This window comes from Podarcis cretensis, assembly GCF_951804945.1.
Source record: "Podarcis cretensis genome assembly, chromosome: 4".
NCBI lineage: Eukaryota > Metazoa > Chordata > Lepidosauria > Squamata > Lacertidae > Podarcis > Podarcis cretensis.
Window position 1 is genome coordinate 29,121,014 of NC_137173.1, and position 20,760 is coordinate 29,141,773.

General features: G+C 43.5%; 1 long non-coding RNA gene across 2 annotated transcripts; it reads right to left on the bottom strand.

Annotated features, from left to right (window-relative positions):
* Window positions 1-2,510: 2,510 nt before the first annotated feature.
* On the bottom strand, window positions 2,511-11,449 carry LOC307215186. Of its 2 annotated transcripts, XR_013838359.1 has the most exons (4): window positions 11,300-11,449; window positions 10,360-10,500; window positions 9,599-9,834; window positions 2,511-2,828 (listed from the first exon to the last, which is right to left on the bottom strand). It is a non-coding gene; the product is annotated as an uncharacterized lncRNA (long non-coding RNA). The 2 variants fall into 2 exon arrangements; XR_013838360.1 differs by lacking the exon at window positions 2,511-2,828 and having other exon boundaries at window positions 9,070-9,834.
* Between the last annotated feature and the right edge of the window lie 9,311 nt (window positions 11,450-20,760).

Below are 20,760 nucleotides of genomic sequence, written 5' to 3' on the forward strand. Positions count from 1 at the left end.
GTAATATCATTGTACTGGCTGGAAAACCTGAAAAGATAAGGCTATCAAAGGTCACTAGGTTTATGACTATACATTTCCTCCAGTATCATACGTAGCAGAAACAGATTTAGGGGACTGGCCTGCCTGTACTGGGCACTGAGCCGAGAGGGTGCCACAAAGGGTGCTGCAACAATGACTAAAAACGGAAAGTGACAAGTGAGGGGGCCCGGAATTTAGGCATCACACTGAAATGTCAAAGTCCTCCACTACATGTAGCATGGCACTGAATACCACTTGCCAGGAGGAAACAGCAGTAGAGGGCTTTTTTGCTAGTGACCTGCATGTGGGCTTCCCCTAGGTTGGTCACTATGGGAAACAGGATGCAGGTCTAGATAAGGTCTAGATAAGATCCAGCAGAGCTCTTCTTATGGGCAGGTGGCTGTGGAAGAAAGGAAGCGGCCTTATACAAGATCAAACTATTCATTTATTGCATTTATAGCCCAACGTTTCCTCCAAGGTGCTCCAGGAGGTATACATGGTTCTTTCTCCCCATCCTCATTTAATCCCCACAACAAGCCGGTGAGGTAGGTGAGGCAGTGAGGCAGTGACCAGCCCAAGGTTACACACTGAGCTTCATGGCCAAGTGGAGATTTGAACCCTGGTCTCTCAGGTCCTAATTCGACACTCTAACCACTTCACCACACTGGCCTAGTATTGTGTTCCCAATAGCCCTTCTTAGACGTTACCATGCACACCAAGATGTGTATGGGGAATGTCCCCCACAGGATGTGGTGAAAATTTAGCCCATGCTGAATTTCAGCTCTACTACACCCAGCCATAGGCATGCGCAGGATTTAGTTTCTAGCCTGCCACTCACCCACCTGTAGAGTAGTTTGTGGTAGAATCCCTGCCAAAGGCCACATCCTGTGCCTGCTGATGGACACAGATATTGAACTGCTTATAAGGAACATAGGAAGCTGCCTTATAATGAGTCAGGCCATTGGTCCATCTGGCTCAGTACTGAAGGAAACATCTCTTCAGGGCTTCAGGCAGAGAATCATCCCCAGCCCTACCTGGAGATGCTGGGGATTGAACCTGGGACCTTCTGCATGCAAAGCAGATGCTCTACCACTGAGCTACAGACCTTTCCAGAGTTCCCAGAGTTCCCTTTTCTATAAAGATACCTGGCCTTTCTAAAAAATTAGGACGGCCTTCGCCAGAATGATGTTCACTGTGACACAGCATAGAGATCCTAAACTATTCAGGAATTTTTAAATATGGAGACTTCATTTGAGCAAAAGGGAATATGTTATTTATGAATTAAATAAGAGCAAAGGAAATAGAATCCAGAAAACGATAATGCAACTCCCACTGTGCCGTCTGCTTGTCAATTTTGCATGAGGGAGTGCGGAATTGCCAGTCAAAAATGACTGAGCGAGGAGATCATTCAACATTAGCAAGAAAATGACCTGTTTGTCTCTTTCTATCGCTATGTATTCTAGAGAATCCTCCCACAGGCATCTGTCTGTTTGAAACTCCACCCACATGCTGATAGATGTCCCATGGAATTGGCAAGTCTCCTTGAAGGCAAAGTAATTTAAAAATAAATAAATAATAATGTTACACCCACAAGAAACTCTGCCTGGAATATAAAGATGAATGAGGTCCTCGGCAGTTCATGAAAAAGGCAAAAGGAAATCAGTGTGTTTAATAAAAACAATGCCCCATTTCAGGTGAAACATTCTTTTTTTGAAAGCATGGGTTGGAGACAGTCACTTTCAAAGTTCTTTTACTGAATGAGCCATTGATCTATTTGGAATATTTATGCACAACACAAAGTTTCTCTGAGCAGTTTACATCTTGAAATCGTGTCCTCCCTAAAAGAGGGCACGTGTTGCGGTGAGACCTGGAGACCAATCCCCTGTGTTGTGGGTGGGTAAGATTGGTCAGCCACAACACTCAATTGGTAGGTCCCTCGATGTTGGGTTCAATCTGGCCAATGGGGCGCAGTCCAAACGGATCGAGGGAGCTATATATACCCATGCACGTGACCCAGAGCTTCCTCTTTCGGCTCGTGCATTCGGAACACCCACCCACTTCTCCCTATTTTTAGTGAATTGTGCTTTGACCTTGCTATGCCGTCATGTGTCATCTGTCGTTGGGACAGGGGTACGGCAGGAATTTTCCCCACTTGGCTGATTGGCTGTTGCCATTTGGGTTTCGCCTGCCGCGTAGCAAATCGTCACAACTTGTAAGGTTGCAGATAGGCTCTGGTTCAGGTGATAGGGATGAGGGAATGCTCTCGCCATCCCTATGTTAAGGGTATTCCATTAAAGAAATCCAGGGACTCAAATGGTTTGGTCAGCCCCTGAGAGGGGCTTGTGCCCATGCCTGAGTCCAGGGGGTAGAGGACATAGTCTGTTCCCGGCTTTCCACTTATCCAGGTGTTCACCCTTGGCTGGCCTATGCTGGAACCCTGGGTCAGTGCTACCTGCAAGTGCAGGGAGCTAGTTGAACCAGAGCCTATGCAACCACTCACTTTCTGTAATCAATAAAGTTGTGGCCTAAATTCTGCCAAAAACCAAACTAAAATTTGAGTCAAGTGTGAATTTATTTAGGGGGGAGGTCTCTGGGTTTGAACACGCAAATGAGTCAACAACGAAAACAGTCTAAAAAGTTTCACTTCCTTGAGATTGGTAGGCCTCATCAGGGAGATTGTATCAGCAGCTCCTGGCTGAATAGAAGTGTCTGAGCTGTTGTTGAGAGCAGTGGGAAGAGATTAGTAGACCAAAGTCCTCCTCTCCCTGGTATTGCTGCTGCTGCTGCTGCTGCTGCTCTCTCCCGCGAAGCTGGAAGTTGAAGATTCAGGACAGATAAAACAAAAGACTTCTTCATGCAGCACATAGTTAAATTTATGGCACTTGCTCCCACAGGAAGCAGTAATGGCCACCAACCTAGATGGCTTTAAAAGAGGATTGGATAATTTCATCGAGGAGAGAGCAATTAGACATGATGACTATGCTCTGCCTCCAGTTGGAGGCAACAATACTTCTGAATACCAGCTGCTGGAAATGCCAGAGGAGAGCAGAGTTTTCTTGTGGTCAAATTATGCTTGCTGGTTTCCCACAGGCATCTGAGTGGCCACTGTGAGAACAGGGTGCTGGACGAGATGGGACATTGGCCTGATCCAACAGGTTCTTCGTGTGTGTGTGTGTGTGTGTGTGTGTGTGTGTGTGTCCCCTCATCCCACCTGCCGCACATCCCACCCAGGAAGCATGTTACTGTGTGCACACCAGGCTCACAAAACTCAAAGTGTCCAAGAAAGGCCTGGACTTATTTTTGCCCGGGAAGATGAGGCAGTTGATGGACATAAACACCATGTCTAAAGCCCATTCCTTCCTTATGGAATCCTGGGACGTAAGTTTACCCAGAGGTCTACCTTGAGAAATATGGCGATGAACACAGACAGAAGCTAGCGTTATAAGGTAGAGCACTCATTTCACAAGCACGGAGCTCCCCTTTCCTCTGCTCCTGAAGAAGAGGAACTGGCTGGAGAGCTTCCAGGATAAATGTCGCCACTAATGTGCCATAAAATGTGAGGCTGTCTCTCTGGTGCTACTGCCTAATATTGTCTAATATCTTGCCTTTAGAACATGCTATATCTGTGGTCCTGCTGGTGCATTTGCATCAGTACAATTTCCATTTGTTTGTTTGTTTAATTTATTTATAGCTCATCTCATCAAGGTGCTTTTCAAAAGGCAGATATATGGAGGAAGGTTAGAAACACTGTAGCCTTCAAGTGCTAGCAATCATCCTACTCCCATTTAGCTGTGAGCGTTGGCTGTCACTAAATTTCTGCTAGTATGTTTTAAGTTATAGGGACATCAATGGGGCCATAGCTCCATAGCCTATGCCTTGATGGGCAAGATCAGAGCTTCATGGCTGATGCTTCTGGTTGTGTGCCATGATTGGCTGCAGAGCTATTAAGAACCCCATTCTCCATTACAGCTGTGGGCAGTGGCGTAGCGTGGGTTGTCAGCACCCTGGGCAAGGCAAGTAATTTGCGCCCCCTAACCCATGGATTTGCGCCCCCTAACCCGTGGATTTGCGCTCCCTAACCCTAACCCCCAGATGTTGCACCCGGTGCGGCCGGCCCCCCCTGCACCCCCCATGCTACGCCACTGGCTGTGGGACAGAGACAGAGGACATGAGGCCAGTTGCCTGCAGCTGTTATGTGTGGAAGTGTGTTAACTTAATGTTTGCATCTTACACTGAGGATATTGTATCAACAAAAGGATATAGCTACAGCAGCGTTTCTTTTTATTCTAACATGACACTTTTCCATAATAAAGGGATTTTAGAAAAAATCCTTTCTTGCCCAGCAAGTATAGGATCACGGTTAAGTTTTGTCCATGGGAAAATATCTCTATTAGCCAAATAATGTGGTTGTCATTTGAGATCTGTAGCTAAGTAACGTTCCATTTCTTCACAATGAAGCGGAGAGGTTAAGAAAAAGCAGCTTGTGAAAATCGCCAGCTTGCCCTTGCGAAATGAGCCCACATTACATTATGGCAGCTATTCACATATGCTCCCTGCAGCAGTCAGTGAAGTTTTGTGTCGTGCTGTGAACATGATGGTTTCTGTAACTGGACCACCCAGCATCCTGTTCACTGAACTGACCCCTTTCCAAGTCTCATTTAACTCAAAGGGATTTAGCTCTTTTCGTTACACAATAGAGGAAGCTGCTGGTCCTGGCACACTTTCAAAGCTGAAATCTGAATAAAAGTGAAGATCTGCTATTTCAATGGCAGGTTTTGAATGATTCTTTGGAAAGCTGATTGTTCAAATGTCGGATTTTGGAAGTTTCAGGGTGGGTGAGAACATCTATTCTCTCATTCAGATCATCACAGCTGAGTCCAAAGTTGTTTTTCGTGGAACAACTAAGAATGAGTGTCCCAGTCAGCTACACCTTCTAGTTAATGCTAAGAAGATTTCCATTGTTTTACACCTGCTGATGAGTTTTTTGCACTGTGTCCACAGTTTGCAGGTGCTAGAACGAAGAACTGATGAAATGACCTTGAAAAGCATAGGAGAGTAGCAGCAGGAGAAACAGACAAGCAGAAACAGACCTAGACGGTTTGGAAAGGAGCCAGCTCTGAATTTCAGTGCCTCCAAAGTCCACTAAAGCCTGAGTATCCAGATGGATTTAGCAACCCAAAAACAGATCCAATTTAAAAAAGAAAAAAAGAAAAGACAGATGGCCAAGATATGCTTTGAAGAGTAACCTTGTTTTCTGAGCATTTTAAGCTGCCCTGCCAAATTATTTACACACAGAGAGACACACCAAACACTCAAAGGCATCTCTTTGAAACTTCCACTCTAAATGCTTTGTTCAAGGTCACCTAATTTGGTTGTTTTAACCGATGCCCGGTCCCAGCTTCAGCTTTCCCAAGAATCCATTTGTGCATCCGTAATTGTTCATGTTATCTCTGGCAGACTAACAGGACTTCAGTTAAAAGCAAACATAGCATCGGCAGGTGTGCTGCTTAGAATTGCAGCCACTTCAGAATGTTATCAATAGGAGGGCAAAGCTGGATGATCATGTGCTTTCGGAAACAGAAAAGGGAAAAGCCGCAGAAAATAAAAAGTCTCTGTCTGTCAATGGAAACGAGGGTGTACAGTGGAAGCATATATTGTCTTTTTTTTCTAATTCAAAGCAAATATAATGCATTCGAAACTGATTCAGCCAGCTGGATTTAAATCAGCTTAATCAATGCCCCTAAAAGCCTGTTATCAAATATTGTTTCCCCCTAGGAGGATGCAGACTGGTGTGCATGTATGTATCTATCTATTTATACATATGTGTATGTATATGCATTAATACACTGCAATACAATACAATAAGGGACGCAGGTGGTGCTGTGGGGTAAACCACAGAGCCTAGGACTTGCCGATCAGAAGGTCGGTGGTTCGAATCCCCGTGATGGGGTGTGCTCCTGTTGCTTGGTCCCTGCTCCTGCCAACCTAGCAGTTCAAAAGCACATCAAAGTGCAGGTAGATAAATAGGTACTGCTCTGGCGGGAAAGTAAATGGCATTTCCGTGTGCTGCTCTGGTTCGCCAGAAGCGGCTTAGTCATGCTGGCCACATGACCCGGAAGCTGTACGCCAGCTCCCTCGGCCAATAAAGCGAGATGAGCGCCGCAACCCCAGAGTTGTCTGCAACTGGACCTAATGGTCAGGGGTCCCTTTACCTTTAGCTTTAGCTTTACAATGCAATACAATACAATATATGAATGAATGAGTGGAAGAGAGAGCTATTGATGGATACTAGACTATGCTTTACTTCCACAGCTGAAGGAAGCAGTGCTTCTGAATACCAGTTCACAGGAGGGGAGAGTGATTTTGTGCTTGAAACCTGCTTACAGTTTTCTCTCAGGCATTTGGCCCCTAGATTTAGGATATAATCTTGTACACCAGGGGCAGTCAATGTTACATACTCCAGATACTGCTGACTAGTGCTTTTTTCTAAACAAATGCTATGGGGTACTCTCATTCTGACTCAAGAAAATCACTGGGAAAGGGAATGAAACCACCATTGGAGGTGGTAACAACAAAATTGACTAATCACCGCACTAGATTCCGACTCCTACTTCACACATTAAATGCTCGCTTCCTTCTGAGACTCAAGAAATAACGTGACAGGAAATGAGGCCGCAATCGGGTGTAGCAATGGAACTGATGGTTCACCGTACTAAAGAAGAAACTTTTTTTTTAAAAGGTTTCTTCTCCCATTAGATTCACAAAATGTTTAGGGGTATGCGTACTCCTGCGTCCCCCCAGAAAAAAGCACTGCTGCTAACTAAGATTCCCATCAGCCCTAGCATTAGAGTCGGGTGCCAGGGTCAGGTCAGTAATAAAACTCACAAGGCATCAGCGAAGTTAACTCTTTATTCCATGAAACGAAACAGCTCAGGCCTAAGGAGCTCAGTAACTCTTGCCAGTACATCTTGCCCCAATGAGGCAGTTGCGAGGACTGAAGGTCCCCACCTTCCCACAACTATATTCCTTCTCCGTCAGGTTCTTTCCAAGCAACCTGAGGCTCCTTTGTTTTGTCTCTCTTTGCTCTGCCATTTTCATTCCTCTTTGTGTTCTGGGAGACCAGAGGGGAGGAGAGCTGGTCACAGCAGGAGGGTGAGACTCCCTGGCTTCTTCAGCAACCTGCCTGATCTCTGCCTCTTGGCCCCACTCCTCTCCAGCCTCCACTTTTCCTCTGCCTCTGGGCTGCTCTCTGCCACAGCCTCTCCTTGCTCACTAAACCCTGTTACATCTTCAGCTTCTGACACCTCGTCCTCCCAGGCTGCTCCCTCTCCTCCCACTGACCACTCATCATCATCATCCCACCACCAATCCGCTGGGTCTGAGCATTCTTCACCTCAGGGTTCCCTTGGGGGTTCCCCAGCTGGTGCCTCCTTTGTACCCAGCCAGTCCATGAAACCTAGGGATGATTGGAATCAAATTTCATAATATATGGAGGGCACCACATTGACTATGCCTGCTATGCATATGCATAGTTATTTGGGAATAAGCTCCATTTAACCAGTGGGTCTTCTGAGTGAGTGTTAGATCTTTTTCCTACACCAACAGAAATATAATCTGCATCTTAATCTCATTGAATGTTGGCACTCTTATTAACTTTTTGCAAAGATCGCTGGCAGACCAATAACTAATTTTATTTTAAAATGCATGGATTAGTCCATTTAATCATTCACGTATTTTAATGAAAAAAGCATGTTTGACTCCCTCTATGACACAAATGATAAGAATTAAAATAATTTCAATTACTTTATTGTCAAAGGTCCGCAGTTAAATGAGCTCTACTCTAGTGTGCACATACACCCAAATCCTCTGCATTTTCTTTCTTTCTTTTTTTTATTTCTATTAATTTTTTTATTTGCAAATTTAACAAAGGGGAAAGAAAAAGGGGAAAGGGATTAAAAATGAACAGGAAAGAGAATGAATGGAAGAATAAGAAAGAATAATAATCATAGAATCATAGAGTTGGAAGAGACCACAAGGGCCATCGAGTCCAACCCCCTGCCAAGCAGGAAACACCATCAGAGCACTCCTGACATATGGTTGTCAAGCCTCTGCTTAAAGACCTCCAAAGAAGGAGACTCCACCACACTCCTTGGCAGCCAATTCCACTGTCGAACAGCTCTTACTGTCAGGAAGTTCTTCCTAATGTTTAGGTGGAATCTTCTTTCTTGCAGTTTGGATCCATTGCTCCGTGTCCGCTTCTCTGGAGCAGCAGAAAACAACCTTTCTCCCTCCTCTATGTGGCATCCTTTTATATATTTGAACATGGCTATCATATCACCCCTTAACCTCCTCTTCTCCAGGCTAAACATGCCCAGCTCCCTTAGCCGTTCCTCATAAGGCATCGTTTCCAGGCCTTTGACCATTTTGGTTGCCCTCCTCTGGACACGTTCCAGTTTGTCAGTGTCCTTCTTGAACTGTGGTGCCCAGAACTGGACACAGTACGCCAGGTGAGGTCTGACCAGAGCAGAATACAGTGGCACTATTACTTCCCTTGATCTAGATGCTATACTCCTATTGATGCAGCCCAGAATTGCATTGGCTTTTTTAGCTGCCGTGTCACACTGTTGGCTCATGTCAAGTTTGTGGTCAACCAAGACTCCTAGATCCTTTTCACATGTACTGCTCTCAAGCCAGGTGTCACCCATCTTGTATTTGTGCCTCTCATTTTTTTTGCTCAAGTGCAATACTTTACATTTCTCCCTGTTAAAATTCATCTTGTTTGTTTTGGCCCAGTTCTCTAATCTGTCAAGGTCGTATTGAAGCGGACGACCCTGGGGTTGCGGCGCTCATCTCACTTTATTGGCCGAAGGAGCCGGTGTACAGCTTCTGGTTCATGTGGCCAGCATAACTAAGCCACTTCTGGCGAACCAGAGCAGCGCACAGAAACGCTGTTTACCTTCCTGCCGGAGCAGTACCTATTTATCTACTTGCACTGCGTGCTTTTGAACTGCTAGGTTGGCAGGAGCAGGGACCGAGCTACGGGAGCTCACCCCGTCACGGGGATTCAAACCACCGACCTTTTGATCAGCAAGCCCTAGGCTCTGTGGTTTACCCCACAGCGCCACTTGCGTCCCTTAAACGACATTTGCCTTCCCACTATTTATCTGCTTGCACTGATATGCTTTTGAACTACTAGATTGGCAGGAACTGGGGCAGAGCAATGGGAGCTCAACCCATAGTGGGGATTTGAACCACTGACCTTCTGATCGGCAGGCCCAAGAGGCTCAGTGGTTTAGACCACAGCACCACCCACATCCCGGACATGGCAGCCCTAATGTCCAGAATCTATCTGCAATGGACAGTGCCTTTCTATACAGATCTTGTGGAGTCCACTATACCCATGATATTAATTTTTGCTGGATCAGTCCCAATTTCAATCCTAAAGATAAAGATTCTAAGGCAAATTTTGTTTAGGCTGTGTAATACTTCTAATTCTCTATTCAACAACTCTCTAAGTTCCTCAAAGGTCCATTAAGCATTTATAAACAACAGTTATGGGTTTGACTTTCTGTAAGGATACAGTAATTTCCTCTGACAATATAGGAGATGCTGAAGCACTCAAAGCAGATGGTCCACAAATAAACACCAACAAATGTTGCAACTGAAGATATTGCCGTTCGGCACGTGGACTCTCCTTCCTTGGAGGTTTTTAAACAGTGACTGCATGGCCATCTGTCATGTATGATGTAGTTGAGATTCCTGCCTTGCAGGAGGTTGGACTAGATGATCCTCAGGTTCCCCTCCAACTCTACAATTCTATGTGCCATGAGAATTAGGAATGGAAAAAAAATATATGAAAGCATCTTTTGCAAGGGAAGAAAGCTTTGTGAAATTGGAGGACAGATCTCAGCATAACACTAGCCAAGAGATATTTCTGAGGTGGGAATACATAAACTGGTTAGCTGGATGAGGGGTTTTTTTGATGGAGAAATAGCTGAAACCCTGATATCTGCCCACATCTTAAAACATGGATAGTATGTCACTATTTATCATTCCAGACTGGAAACAGTAAGACTGAGTATAGCCAGAGATAATAGACTTCTTGCATGTGCTGAAAAGTCTCCCCACCCCCAATGTCTTCCTTCTCCTTTGTGCCTTCTGAAAAAGGTCCTAGAGGTTGCTCTCTCTTTTTGTTGCATTGTGCAAAACAAGTATTGTGCTTCCACCTACTTCTCTCCTCATAGTTGTTTTAGTCATGAAAGTGGGATTCTATATCTAGTCAGTCTCCATGGCAACTTTATTTCTTATTAAATGGGAAAGGAAATGACATAATTAACTTACATGACCTCTTTACTTTGCAGAGGAGTTCAGTTGTATCTTTGGTAGTTGTGTTGCATGCTCAAACACGCGCTTCTCTATTGATAGATATGTTTTTTCCCATTATCGGAGGCTCTTTAGGTGAAAAAAAATGGTAGCGGCCCTCTGGAAGCAGGGAAAAGGTGTATTGAATGAGAATGCCAGGCATTCATCTGCCCTTTTCAATGATCTCTTTGGAGCATTTCTCAACAGTCACACACACACACACATATAAACTACTTTACCTTGGCTCTGCGGGAATGCCCATTATATTCATCGTGTTTGGTTTATAGAGGTCTAAATGGTAGGCTTCCAGCAATGATATGTGATGTGAAACAGTTGTGCTCCTTGAATGTGTTCATAGAGAATTAGGGGAGTGATTGCACTCAACCGATAAACTAAGGCACAAATCTCTGTGTCTTTGAAAAACATAGGACACGGTTTTCCTGTGCAAGTCAGACTCAAAGAAATTGCAACAGCAAAAGCCAATTTAAAAACAGCCCTATATGAATCCATCAGTATGTGCAATATTCCCCCACTGCATCTCCCCTGATTTTAGAGATTATAGGAATGACGAATTATTGAGCATGTGCCTATAGGGATCTGTATGAATATGCAACGTTTTGACATTACGTCAAATGTGATCCTCCTTCCCTTCCATGCATTGAAGTGACTCATTCAGTTTTCCACTCTCTGTGACTACAAAATAGAAGCAGGGAAGCATATGGAGGAGCGAGGGTCACAGAGGTGGTGCCACAGTTAGCCTAAATATGAAATCTCACTGCAGGGCTCTCTCTCTCTCTCTCTCTCTCTCTCTCTCTCTCTCTCACACACACACACACACACACACACCTCCTCTTCTACAGGTCTTCCTTTAAACCTCCTTCAGCCATTTATCAAAGACACAACCTTCTCCAGAACCTACCTGCCTCTGACACATATTCCCCTTCATTCCTTCTGATGCCCCTTCTTGCTCCTCTGTAGCACTGCAAATGCCCCTTTAACCCAACCACTTCCACCTGTCTCCTCCTGAGTTCCTCCACCTCTCCAGATTTCTTCCTTCTCCAGAACTGGCAGACTAGTTGTCACACACCTACCTCTGTCCCCCCTCCCCCAATATTCCCTCTCAGTCCTCCAAATGTCCCCTTTACTCCCAGACAGTTCCATCTGCCTCCTCCCCAAATCCTCCTCTTTCCCTCCCGTCAGTCACCTGTTTTCTGAGAACCACCTCCCTCCGCCGCTGCCTTTGCAACATTGGAAAGAGGCCAATGAAAACAGACTGATGACGCTCTCGTATTCTTATTATATGCACGATTTATAAACTACACTTTCGTGATATATATATATATATATAGGCAGTATAAGCCATACAAGTTAAGACAATGAAGACATCAGTAACACATCAGCAAAATAAATACTGGCTGGTTAAAAGTAAATTCACATTTCAAAGGACAATGTTTTTAAGCCATGTTTAAAAGAAGGCAGGTATGATTCCTGCCAAACCTCTACTGTCAGGAAGTCTTGTGTTGTTGTGGGTCGGATTCCTATAGAGAATCTCATGCTCCGCCCTGTAAAATGATTGTATTTCCTTCCTGATCCATGTTATCCCAGTATGGATAGTGTAAACTACATGGCTATTGTGTAAAGGTCATCTAAGTCCTGAATTTGCGAGTGGTGGGAAGAATGCAAGGAGGCTTCGGATCAGGTCCCATTCAAAGCAGGGCAGGGCCAGAGATCAATAGTGTTTGAGGTCATGGCATGGGTGCCCCACAATGTAACACAGCCTCTGCCATGAACAGGATTAAGCTTTTGCAACACAGCAAATACCATTTTTAAAAAGGGGGGGGGAGAGTTTGCAGTGGGTTATGAAAAGCTTAACCTTGCATATGCCAGCTCAGCTGCACACAATGAGCTGACACATTCAGGAATTTGGTGTGATTACCATGAGCCTGGCAATCATGTGACTTGGCCCTGCCGAGGCTCAGTAACGTAGACTGAGATGCAAAATGTGCTTGTAATCAAGCACTTATGTAATAACCCCCAGCATCAGTGCCACTCAGCCTGGGAACGTTTAGCTCACATTATCTTCAAACCAATCTAGACATGGGAACTAGTGCTGTAATCCTGTGCACGCTGACATTGTGTGTATGGCGGGGGAGGGACCATTGAACAAAATGGGACGTAACCTCTGAATAAACTCATATAAGATCAGGCCACAAAAGTATCCTTTACAGAAAGATCATCTATTTGTTCTGAAGGTAGAGACAACTACCAATTTTATGTCTTTTTCTGAGATACTAATAAGGGGGGGATGCTCTAACTCACTCTTCTATTAAATACTAGAGATACTAGCAAACCTATACTTCTGAGGTTCAGATACAAATCTAGGGGCTTATAATGAGGGGAGTATAGGAGCCCCACTTTCATCTCTGGCATGGATTAAATATAAGTTTCCATCCAAACACGTTCCCACCCAGTCTCCCAATTCCCAAGCTCCCCCCTTCACAGTTGAGCCATAATAACATCTAATAAATAGATCCTTTCCTAGCATCTATTCACATCCCAACATGAAAGACCCCACTGTTCTGCCTCATGGGAAATACAGGCTATGAATTCTTGACTCCAAGACACACACACACACACACACACACACACACACAGTGGTCTCACTCAGTAACTGACAGGAGCATCAACTGACCTAGTTTCCAGATGTGAGGGTGGATTTTATTATGATGATTTTCCCTTAGGACTTCAGTCAATTAGTTCCCAAATCAGCCTGGTGTGTCACTCTTGAACATGTTACTGGAAACAGTCAGAAACAAATGTTTGAAAGGTACATATGTGTGAGAGCATCATGCATAAAAAAAAGAATTTTTTTAAAATGGTGATTGACATGGCAGCATTAGACAAGTGATTCACAGTTGTCTACTCCTATGGATCCTTATTCACTTTCTAAATGGCACTTACCCTTAGGTAAGTGCATTTGGGATTGCAGTTTGAGTACTTAATTTACATGCCAGCATTACATAATTATTTCTAATCTGCTTGAAGTTTTTCTTCCACACAGCAGAAGCATCCATCCACATTTTGGATCCCATCCTTCCTCCAAGGGTATCAGGAATCCATAATGGTGTTATCAATCCCATTTTAGGTAAGTTAGGTAAGAGATAATGGCAATCCAAGGCCATCTGCTTGCCTTCATTCCTGGTTGAACCCAGACCATCTTAGTTATTTACATTATTTATTGAATTTCTATACTGGCCATCATCCATTCTATACTGGCCTTCATCCAAGGATCACAGGGAAGTTTACATATAAAAACACAAAAATATATACAATAGTAACAAATAATAATTCCCCACATATCATTATTAGTTACTAAATTTTAGGTTTGGCACTCTCCATAACATCCCATTGGCTCCAAACTGCAGGCTTCTAAGCAATTTCTCTGACGATGAAGTTATGACACCTTTACGCTTCTCACATCTTTGATTTATATCAGTTATAAATTTAGAGACACACATTTCAGCATATTTTGCTTGGAAGAAAATATTTCCTGTGTGTGTGTGTGTGTGTGTTTTTTTTAAATCCCATCCTAATGACTTCTCTCGCTCCTGAATCCCTTGCTGGTTGTTAAATGGGATAAACCAGCTTGAGATGTATAGTAATAGTGGCACAATGCTTTATGATGCTGTACATGAATAATTAGCAGTCAATGAAGGGGGAAAGATTCCCGGTGCCAGAACAATGACTCAGCAGGTTGAGGAACACGCAGTTTCAGAATTCGACACCTGTGTGATATCTAGTTAGGCTATACACTGTAATTACACCAATGGCAAGTTCCTCCGTAAGGAGATCAAGCATGCAAGACCAAAATAGCTTCGCCTTCTCTCGGGAATAACCCCAAACAAGAGATTTCTTCCAAGTAAATCTTGTCTAAAGCAAGGGCCAGCATGGGACACCAAAGAGTATTTTCTAGCTGGGAAACACCAAAAACAGAGTGATCAAAGCCAACTCTCCAGTGCTTTATTTTATTTATGTATGTAACAAGATGGATGTCATACTTTGAGGCAGATGCTTAGAACTGCTGTAGCATAAAGTTTAGAGCGAGAAATGCCTGGGTCAAATGTTTCTTCTGCCAGGTGGCCTTAGGCAAGCCACTCACTCTCACCCTGCCTTCTGCAATATTTTAGCAGTGTTGGGAAAAGGTACATAAGATGCTGCCTTATATTAGTCCATCTAGCTCAGCCTTGTCTACTCTAACCAGCAACTGCTCTCAATCGCCTACCTAGAGATACCAGAGACTGAAGCTGGAATGCCTTGTATGCAAAGCAATTTGTTTTATTGCTATTTCGCTGTATTTTATTATATTGGTATTATTGTTGACTGTCCTGAGTAGCATTTGACAGCAAGGTGGGATACAACTCTAGCTAATAATAATAATAATAATAATAATAATAATAAACCTACACCCTAAACACTGTGTTAACAACCTGATTGCAATTTTGGCCACTTTCTTGTATTGCATAGTACATGTCAGTTTTAATCTAAGAATTCTAGGAACTTCTGCTTCACTGCAATTTTAAAGTTAACATTGTGATAACTGAGTTGCTTCATTTTGCATTTTGCTTATTGATGTTGAAACTGTTCATGCCTTAACTTGCCACATTAAAAATGAAGGTCTGGGGCCATTGAACATATCATTAATCTACTGTGCTTTATGAGGAATGATAGAAAAAAATCAGTGGACAAACTGTGGCAGAAGCTGAATTCATTTAACATACAAGTAGATTTATCTTTGTGCAGGTAACAGTTGTGCTTATTTGTTTTGATCAATACTATATATGTATAAAGCAGCTGGATGTGTGTGTATGTGTGTGTGTTCCTAAATGGACCTTTTTTGCCCTGGTGAACCAGGAGAGGAACATTTAAGGATTAAATAAGCTTTAATGTTGTCTTTACTCAGGAGCTGAATAGTTGCTGATTAGACCTGACTAAATTCTACCTTATTTACAGTCCTATGTAATATCTTTGTTACTAAGGAACCATTACTGTATTATTTGGAATATGGAAAGTTCTGCAGTGCACATTTCTCTTATAAAAGCAGCCTTTTGCTTGGCTTAAGCTTCCTTAAGATACAAGTACTTAAACTACCTGGGGGAAATAGCAAATAAATAACTCCAGGGACAACCCAGCCCTGCCCTATGTGTGCAGAGAACACAGGACCAAAGCCTGTGGGCAACCAAATAGGCATCCAAGGACATCTGCAGAACATGCAAGGTGTTCACTGCCACCATCCAACAATTGTGCCAATCTGTGCCCAGCCAGACATCCAGCAACCCAAGCCCTTGTACACTCATGCACTGCTCCTTCTAGAAGTTTACTGTGTAGAAGGGAAGAGGCACTACCTTACTGATGGCTGGCAACCGACAAAACATTGTTTTTATTATGTATTTTGCGTTTCTATCTTGTGTTTTTATGCTGTGGACCACCCTGAGACATTTGGATGAAGGGCAGTATCCAAATTTAATAAATTCATATGTACTGGATGCAATGAATGATGGAAGGGTTAGGGAAGTGGCCCAATGTGTGATATCTCCAGTATCCACCACAGCCAGAAACCGAGAGCATTGGTTGTTGGGTCTTTCATGGACTGACCTGCAGTATCTTGTAGGATTAGTGGATCTGTCCTGCTCTTCCTGTGTTGCCTATTAGCAATGAGGGTCTAGCAGTTGTCTCTTCCCACCCCATCCCAGCCACTGCAAGGGCAGCTCCACACCCTACTTTGCATGAATCAGTAGGACTGTGACCATGGAAGTGTACTGGTGTCCCATAGGAAGTGTCCATGCTCAAAATACAGGAAGATCTGAGGTATCCTGGTCCTCTAACTTCTCCCCTAGCTGCTTTGAGGAGGCTATGGCAGGATGGGTGGGTGTACATGTGTCAGAAGGTGGTATTTCATTAATTACTGTATAAATAATATAAAGTGTGCTTTACTCCTACAAACACATAATCTGAGATGTAAAGAATAGCAAAGCAGGGGTGCGAAACCTGTGGCCCTCCAAATGTTTCATCATCCTCCCTGAGCATTGGCTGTGCCAGTTGGCGCTGATGGGAGCTGGAGAGATCCAGCTTCCCCATTCCTGATTTAAAGGATGCCTTAAAGACAAGACAAATGACTTACTCTAAAAAACAAAACAGTTCCCTATTCAGTGACTTCCATGCCAAAGCAACAGGCCTTCCTTCTCCCTGCAATGAACCTTGTTGATGTGGGAAAATGTTCTCAGCTAGTATCTGGTTCAGTAAATCTTAAGCAATTGTGTACACACACATCAAGGCAATGTCTTTTTGGTAAATACTGAAAATTTAGATTTGGATTAAGCAGTGAGCTGCTATGAGTATTACAACCTAATATTTGCTTCCTGCTGCTCTTTTTTTGAAATGCAGGTACCTGAGTGGAAAGCCAAGTACCTACTATTATCGGCATGGACCTGAAAAGAGCTCTCTTCTCTGCTTATTAGACAAAAATGTCACACTTGTATCTCAACCACAAGAAAGGATCACTGTTAATGAAAGTGTGGCAGGGACTTGGCAGCAGGTTAGTTGTTTTCCCTGAGGTTTTGAGCTACACATCGCATGTCAGGTGTCTTGCACTGACATTTACAACATAAGCTCTTCTAGACAGGTGAAGACTCGTGATTTCAAACCCACTGGGGCCAATTCATATTGCCATTTTGTGACAGACATTTTTCAAACCAGGGTCTGAAATCTGGGCAGGGATTTCAGTGATGTTTTCAAGAGTGTCATCCTAGAGATCACACACTGTTAGTTATAGCAATAAGTAAACAGCAAGGAAGGATACATATGCCGCACCTCCTACTGCTGCTTACCTTCTGAGGCCCCATCACTCATCCTCTTTTCTGTTTCTGCTCTTTGCCTGTGTTTCAATATGCTCTGAACTGCAATGGTTCAGAGACATACTGGTGGCTGGATGGTCTTTCCCTTTAAATGGGGGGAAATGAACTGATTGGTTTCCTGGTCCCTTCTATTGACTGAGAACGTTGACCTCAACTGGAAAAATGTAATTCACATTCATGTTCTGGGGCTTGTGATGGGAAATGGTGAGAGCCAGTCTCATATATAATCCTATTGTTCATTGATTGGCATTGTTTAAAACAAGTATCACACAATTAGTTCCCATCTGTTGTTGTGAAATAACAGTTATTAAGGAATAACAGGTTTCATTGAGGTGAGGCTTTATGCATGACATACATGCAAAACTGGTCTATCTAGAAGATTAGTGTAATTCATATATTCAAGATCTGAGAGATACTAAGCAGTCTGCTGTATAGTCAAAGGCTTCGGTTCCATACCCACTTAGGAGCTTATAAACCCCACTGAATAAAACAGGATTTGTTCACATGTAACTGATGGCAGGACTGTATCTAAAGTAAAACAGATGCACTTTTTTAAAGCCAGTCTATAGACATTCAAGCTTACCTGAGACTTACTTTTGAGCACTCAGATGTTGAAATAGGGGCTCTAATTCTGGATTTCCTCTTTTAAACAAAAATTTGGACTAGTTAGCCTATAAGCCCCCTCCAAATGTATGATTTTGCCTTTGTGCTGTAATTTATCTTATTTCAGTCTATAGTCAAAATATATATTCTGCCATTGTAGTTGTTGTTTAGTCGTTTAGTCGTGTCCGACTCTTCGTGACCCCATGGACCAGAGCACGCCAGGCACTTCTGTCTTTCACTGCCTCCCACAGTTTGGTCAAACTCATGCTGGTAGCTTCGAGAACACTGTCCAACCATCTCGTCCTCTGCCGTCCCCTTCTCCTTGTGCCCTCCATCTTTCCCAACATCAGGGTCTTTTCCAGGGAGTCTTCTCTTCTCATGAGGTGGCCAAAGTATTGGAGCCTCAGCTTCACAATCTGTCCTTCCAGTGAGCACTCAGGGCTGATTGCCTTCAGAATGGAGAGATTTGATCTTCTTGCAGTCCATGGGACTCTCAAGAGTCTCCTCCAGCACCATAATTCAAAAGCTTCAATTCTTTGGTCATCAGCCTTCTTTATGGTCCAGCTTTCACTTCCATACATCACTACTGGGAAAACCATAGCTTCTGCCATTACAACATACCAAAATGAAACAAATAGGAATCTGCTGGTGCACTAGTACTGACTGCAGATACTTGAGCAAAATTAAGGAATTCTTCACTTTACAAATGTTCATGGCACACAAAAATCAGCATATGATTATTGCACACAAAAATAAGAATATGTTTATCGCACTAAAGAACGTACCTTCTCTTTTCTAATTTCAAGTTATTTTCCTCCATATTAAAGTAAAGGATGTACCATTGGAATATTAAACAAACAACAGCAGGAACTCTACAGAGCCTTTCCCTTGTACTTTAAAAAGACAGTTTACGAGGTATCATTTTAATAGTGTAACCCATTCTTTACATAGAGTTGCCAGGTTTGGACCCAGAGGCCTTGGGGGTAGATTTAAAACAAGCATAGGCAAACTCGGCCCTCCAGATGTTTTGAGACTACAATTCCCATCATACCTGACCACTGGTCCTGTTAGCTAGGGATGATGGGAGTTGTAGTCCCCAAACATCAGGAGGGCCAAGTTTGCCTATGCCCGATTTAAAAGCTCTGCAGCAATGAGGCAACAGTGGTACTTCCTGTCTCAATAGTTTTATTCAACAGTTCAGCAGCTTTCCCACAAACTAGTCTTGCTTTCTACAGCTGGTAATAGACAAAGATTGGAGAGAGCTGTTCATTGACTGATTTTCAGTGGGAGACACTGAATATTGATTTTGCCATCTCAGACCCCTTTGAGCTACAAGGAGCACTTTGGGGTCTTGATCTGGCAACTCTATTATCACATCAGAGGGAAAGAGACCAAAGTCAAGCTGAGGTTTTGACAGAAGCAAAGGCGTTCTCCACCAAAACTTGTTATCATCACTGGATATCATGAAACTTGTGAGGTAATAATAAGGGAGTGCCTTGGACCAGCTGCACTATATGTTTTCCTAATCACTGAGCAACTACACTTGTCCTTTAGAAATTTGGGGTTAGAAGGAAGGCCTTCGGAGGATGTGGCTGTCAAACAAGGTTTTTAAAAAAGCCCATACCTCTCCTTTCAGAAAGTAGGTTGTCTCTCTGAACATGGGTAAAGGGCAACTTGCAAACAGTCTCTGTTAAGAAAGGAGAAGGGAGCAAATTAGTGGTGATAGCTCCTGAGTGGTATCTCTAATACAGCCTTTAATGAGGAAAAATAAAGGAGAGAGGAAAAGGCCATTAGAGATTAATACAGATCTCCTAAATCTAGCACTTTGCTTAAACCAAAGCGTAGGAGCCAACTCGTAGGGGCCGAGGTCCCTTCGCCCCCCTAAAATATTGGAGGGGGCTGCTCCTCCAAAGTTGATGGGTGTTGTTGTTGTTATGTTTAGTCGTTTAGTCGTGTCCGACTCTTCGTGACCCCATGGACCAGAGCACACCAGGCACTCCTGTCTTCCACTGCCTCCTGCAGTTTGCTCAAACTCATGCTGGTAGCTTCGAGAACACTATCCAACCATCTCGTCCTCTGTCGTCCCCTTCTCCTTGTGCCCTCCATCTTTCCCAACATCAGGGTCTTTTCCAGGGAGTCTTCTCTTCTCATGAGGTGGCCAAAGTATTGGAGCCTCAGCTTCACAATCTGTCCTTCCAGTGAGCACTCAGGGCTGATTTCCTTATGAATGGATAGGTTTGATCTTCTTGCAGTCCGTGGGACTCTCAAGAGTCTCCTCTAGCACCATAATTCAAAAGCATCAATTCTTCGGCGATCAGCCTTCTTTATGGTCCAGCTCTCACTTCCATACATCACTACTGGGAAAACCATAGCTTTTACCATACAGACCTTTGTTGGCAATTTGATATCTCTACTTTTTAAGATGCTGTCTACGTTTGTCATTGCTTTTCTCCCAACAAGCAGGGGTCTTTTAATTTCGTGGCTGCTGTCACCATCTGCAGTGATCATGGAGCCCAAGAAAGTAAAATCTCTCACTGCCTCCATTTCTTGCCCTTCTATTTGCCAGGAGGTGATGGGACCAGTGGCCATGATCTTCGTTTTTTTGATGTTGAGCTTCAGGCCATATTTTGAGCTTCCCTCTTTCACCCTCAATAAAGGTTATTTAATTCCTCCTCACTTTCTGCCATCAAGGTTGTGTCATCTGCATATCTGAGGTTGTTGATATTTCTTCCGGCAATCTTAATTCTGGCTAGGGATTCATCCAGCCCAGCCTTTTGCATGATGAATTCTGCACATAAGATAAATAAGCAGGGAGACAATATACAGCCTTGTCGTACTGCCATTCAAATGGTGTGTGCGCACTATG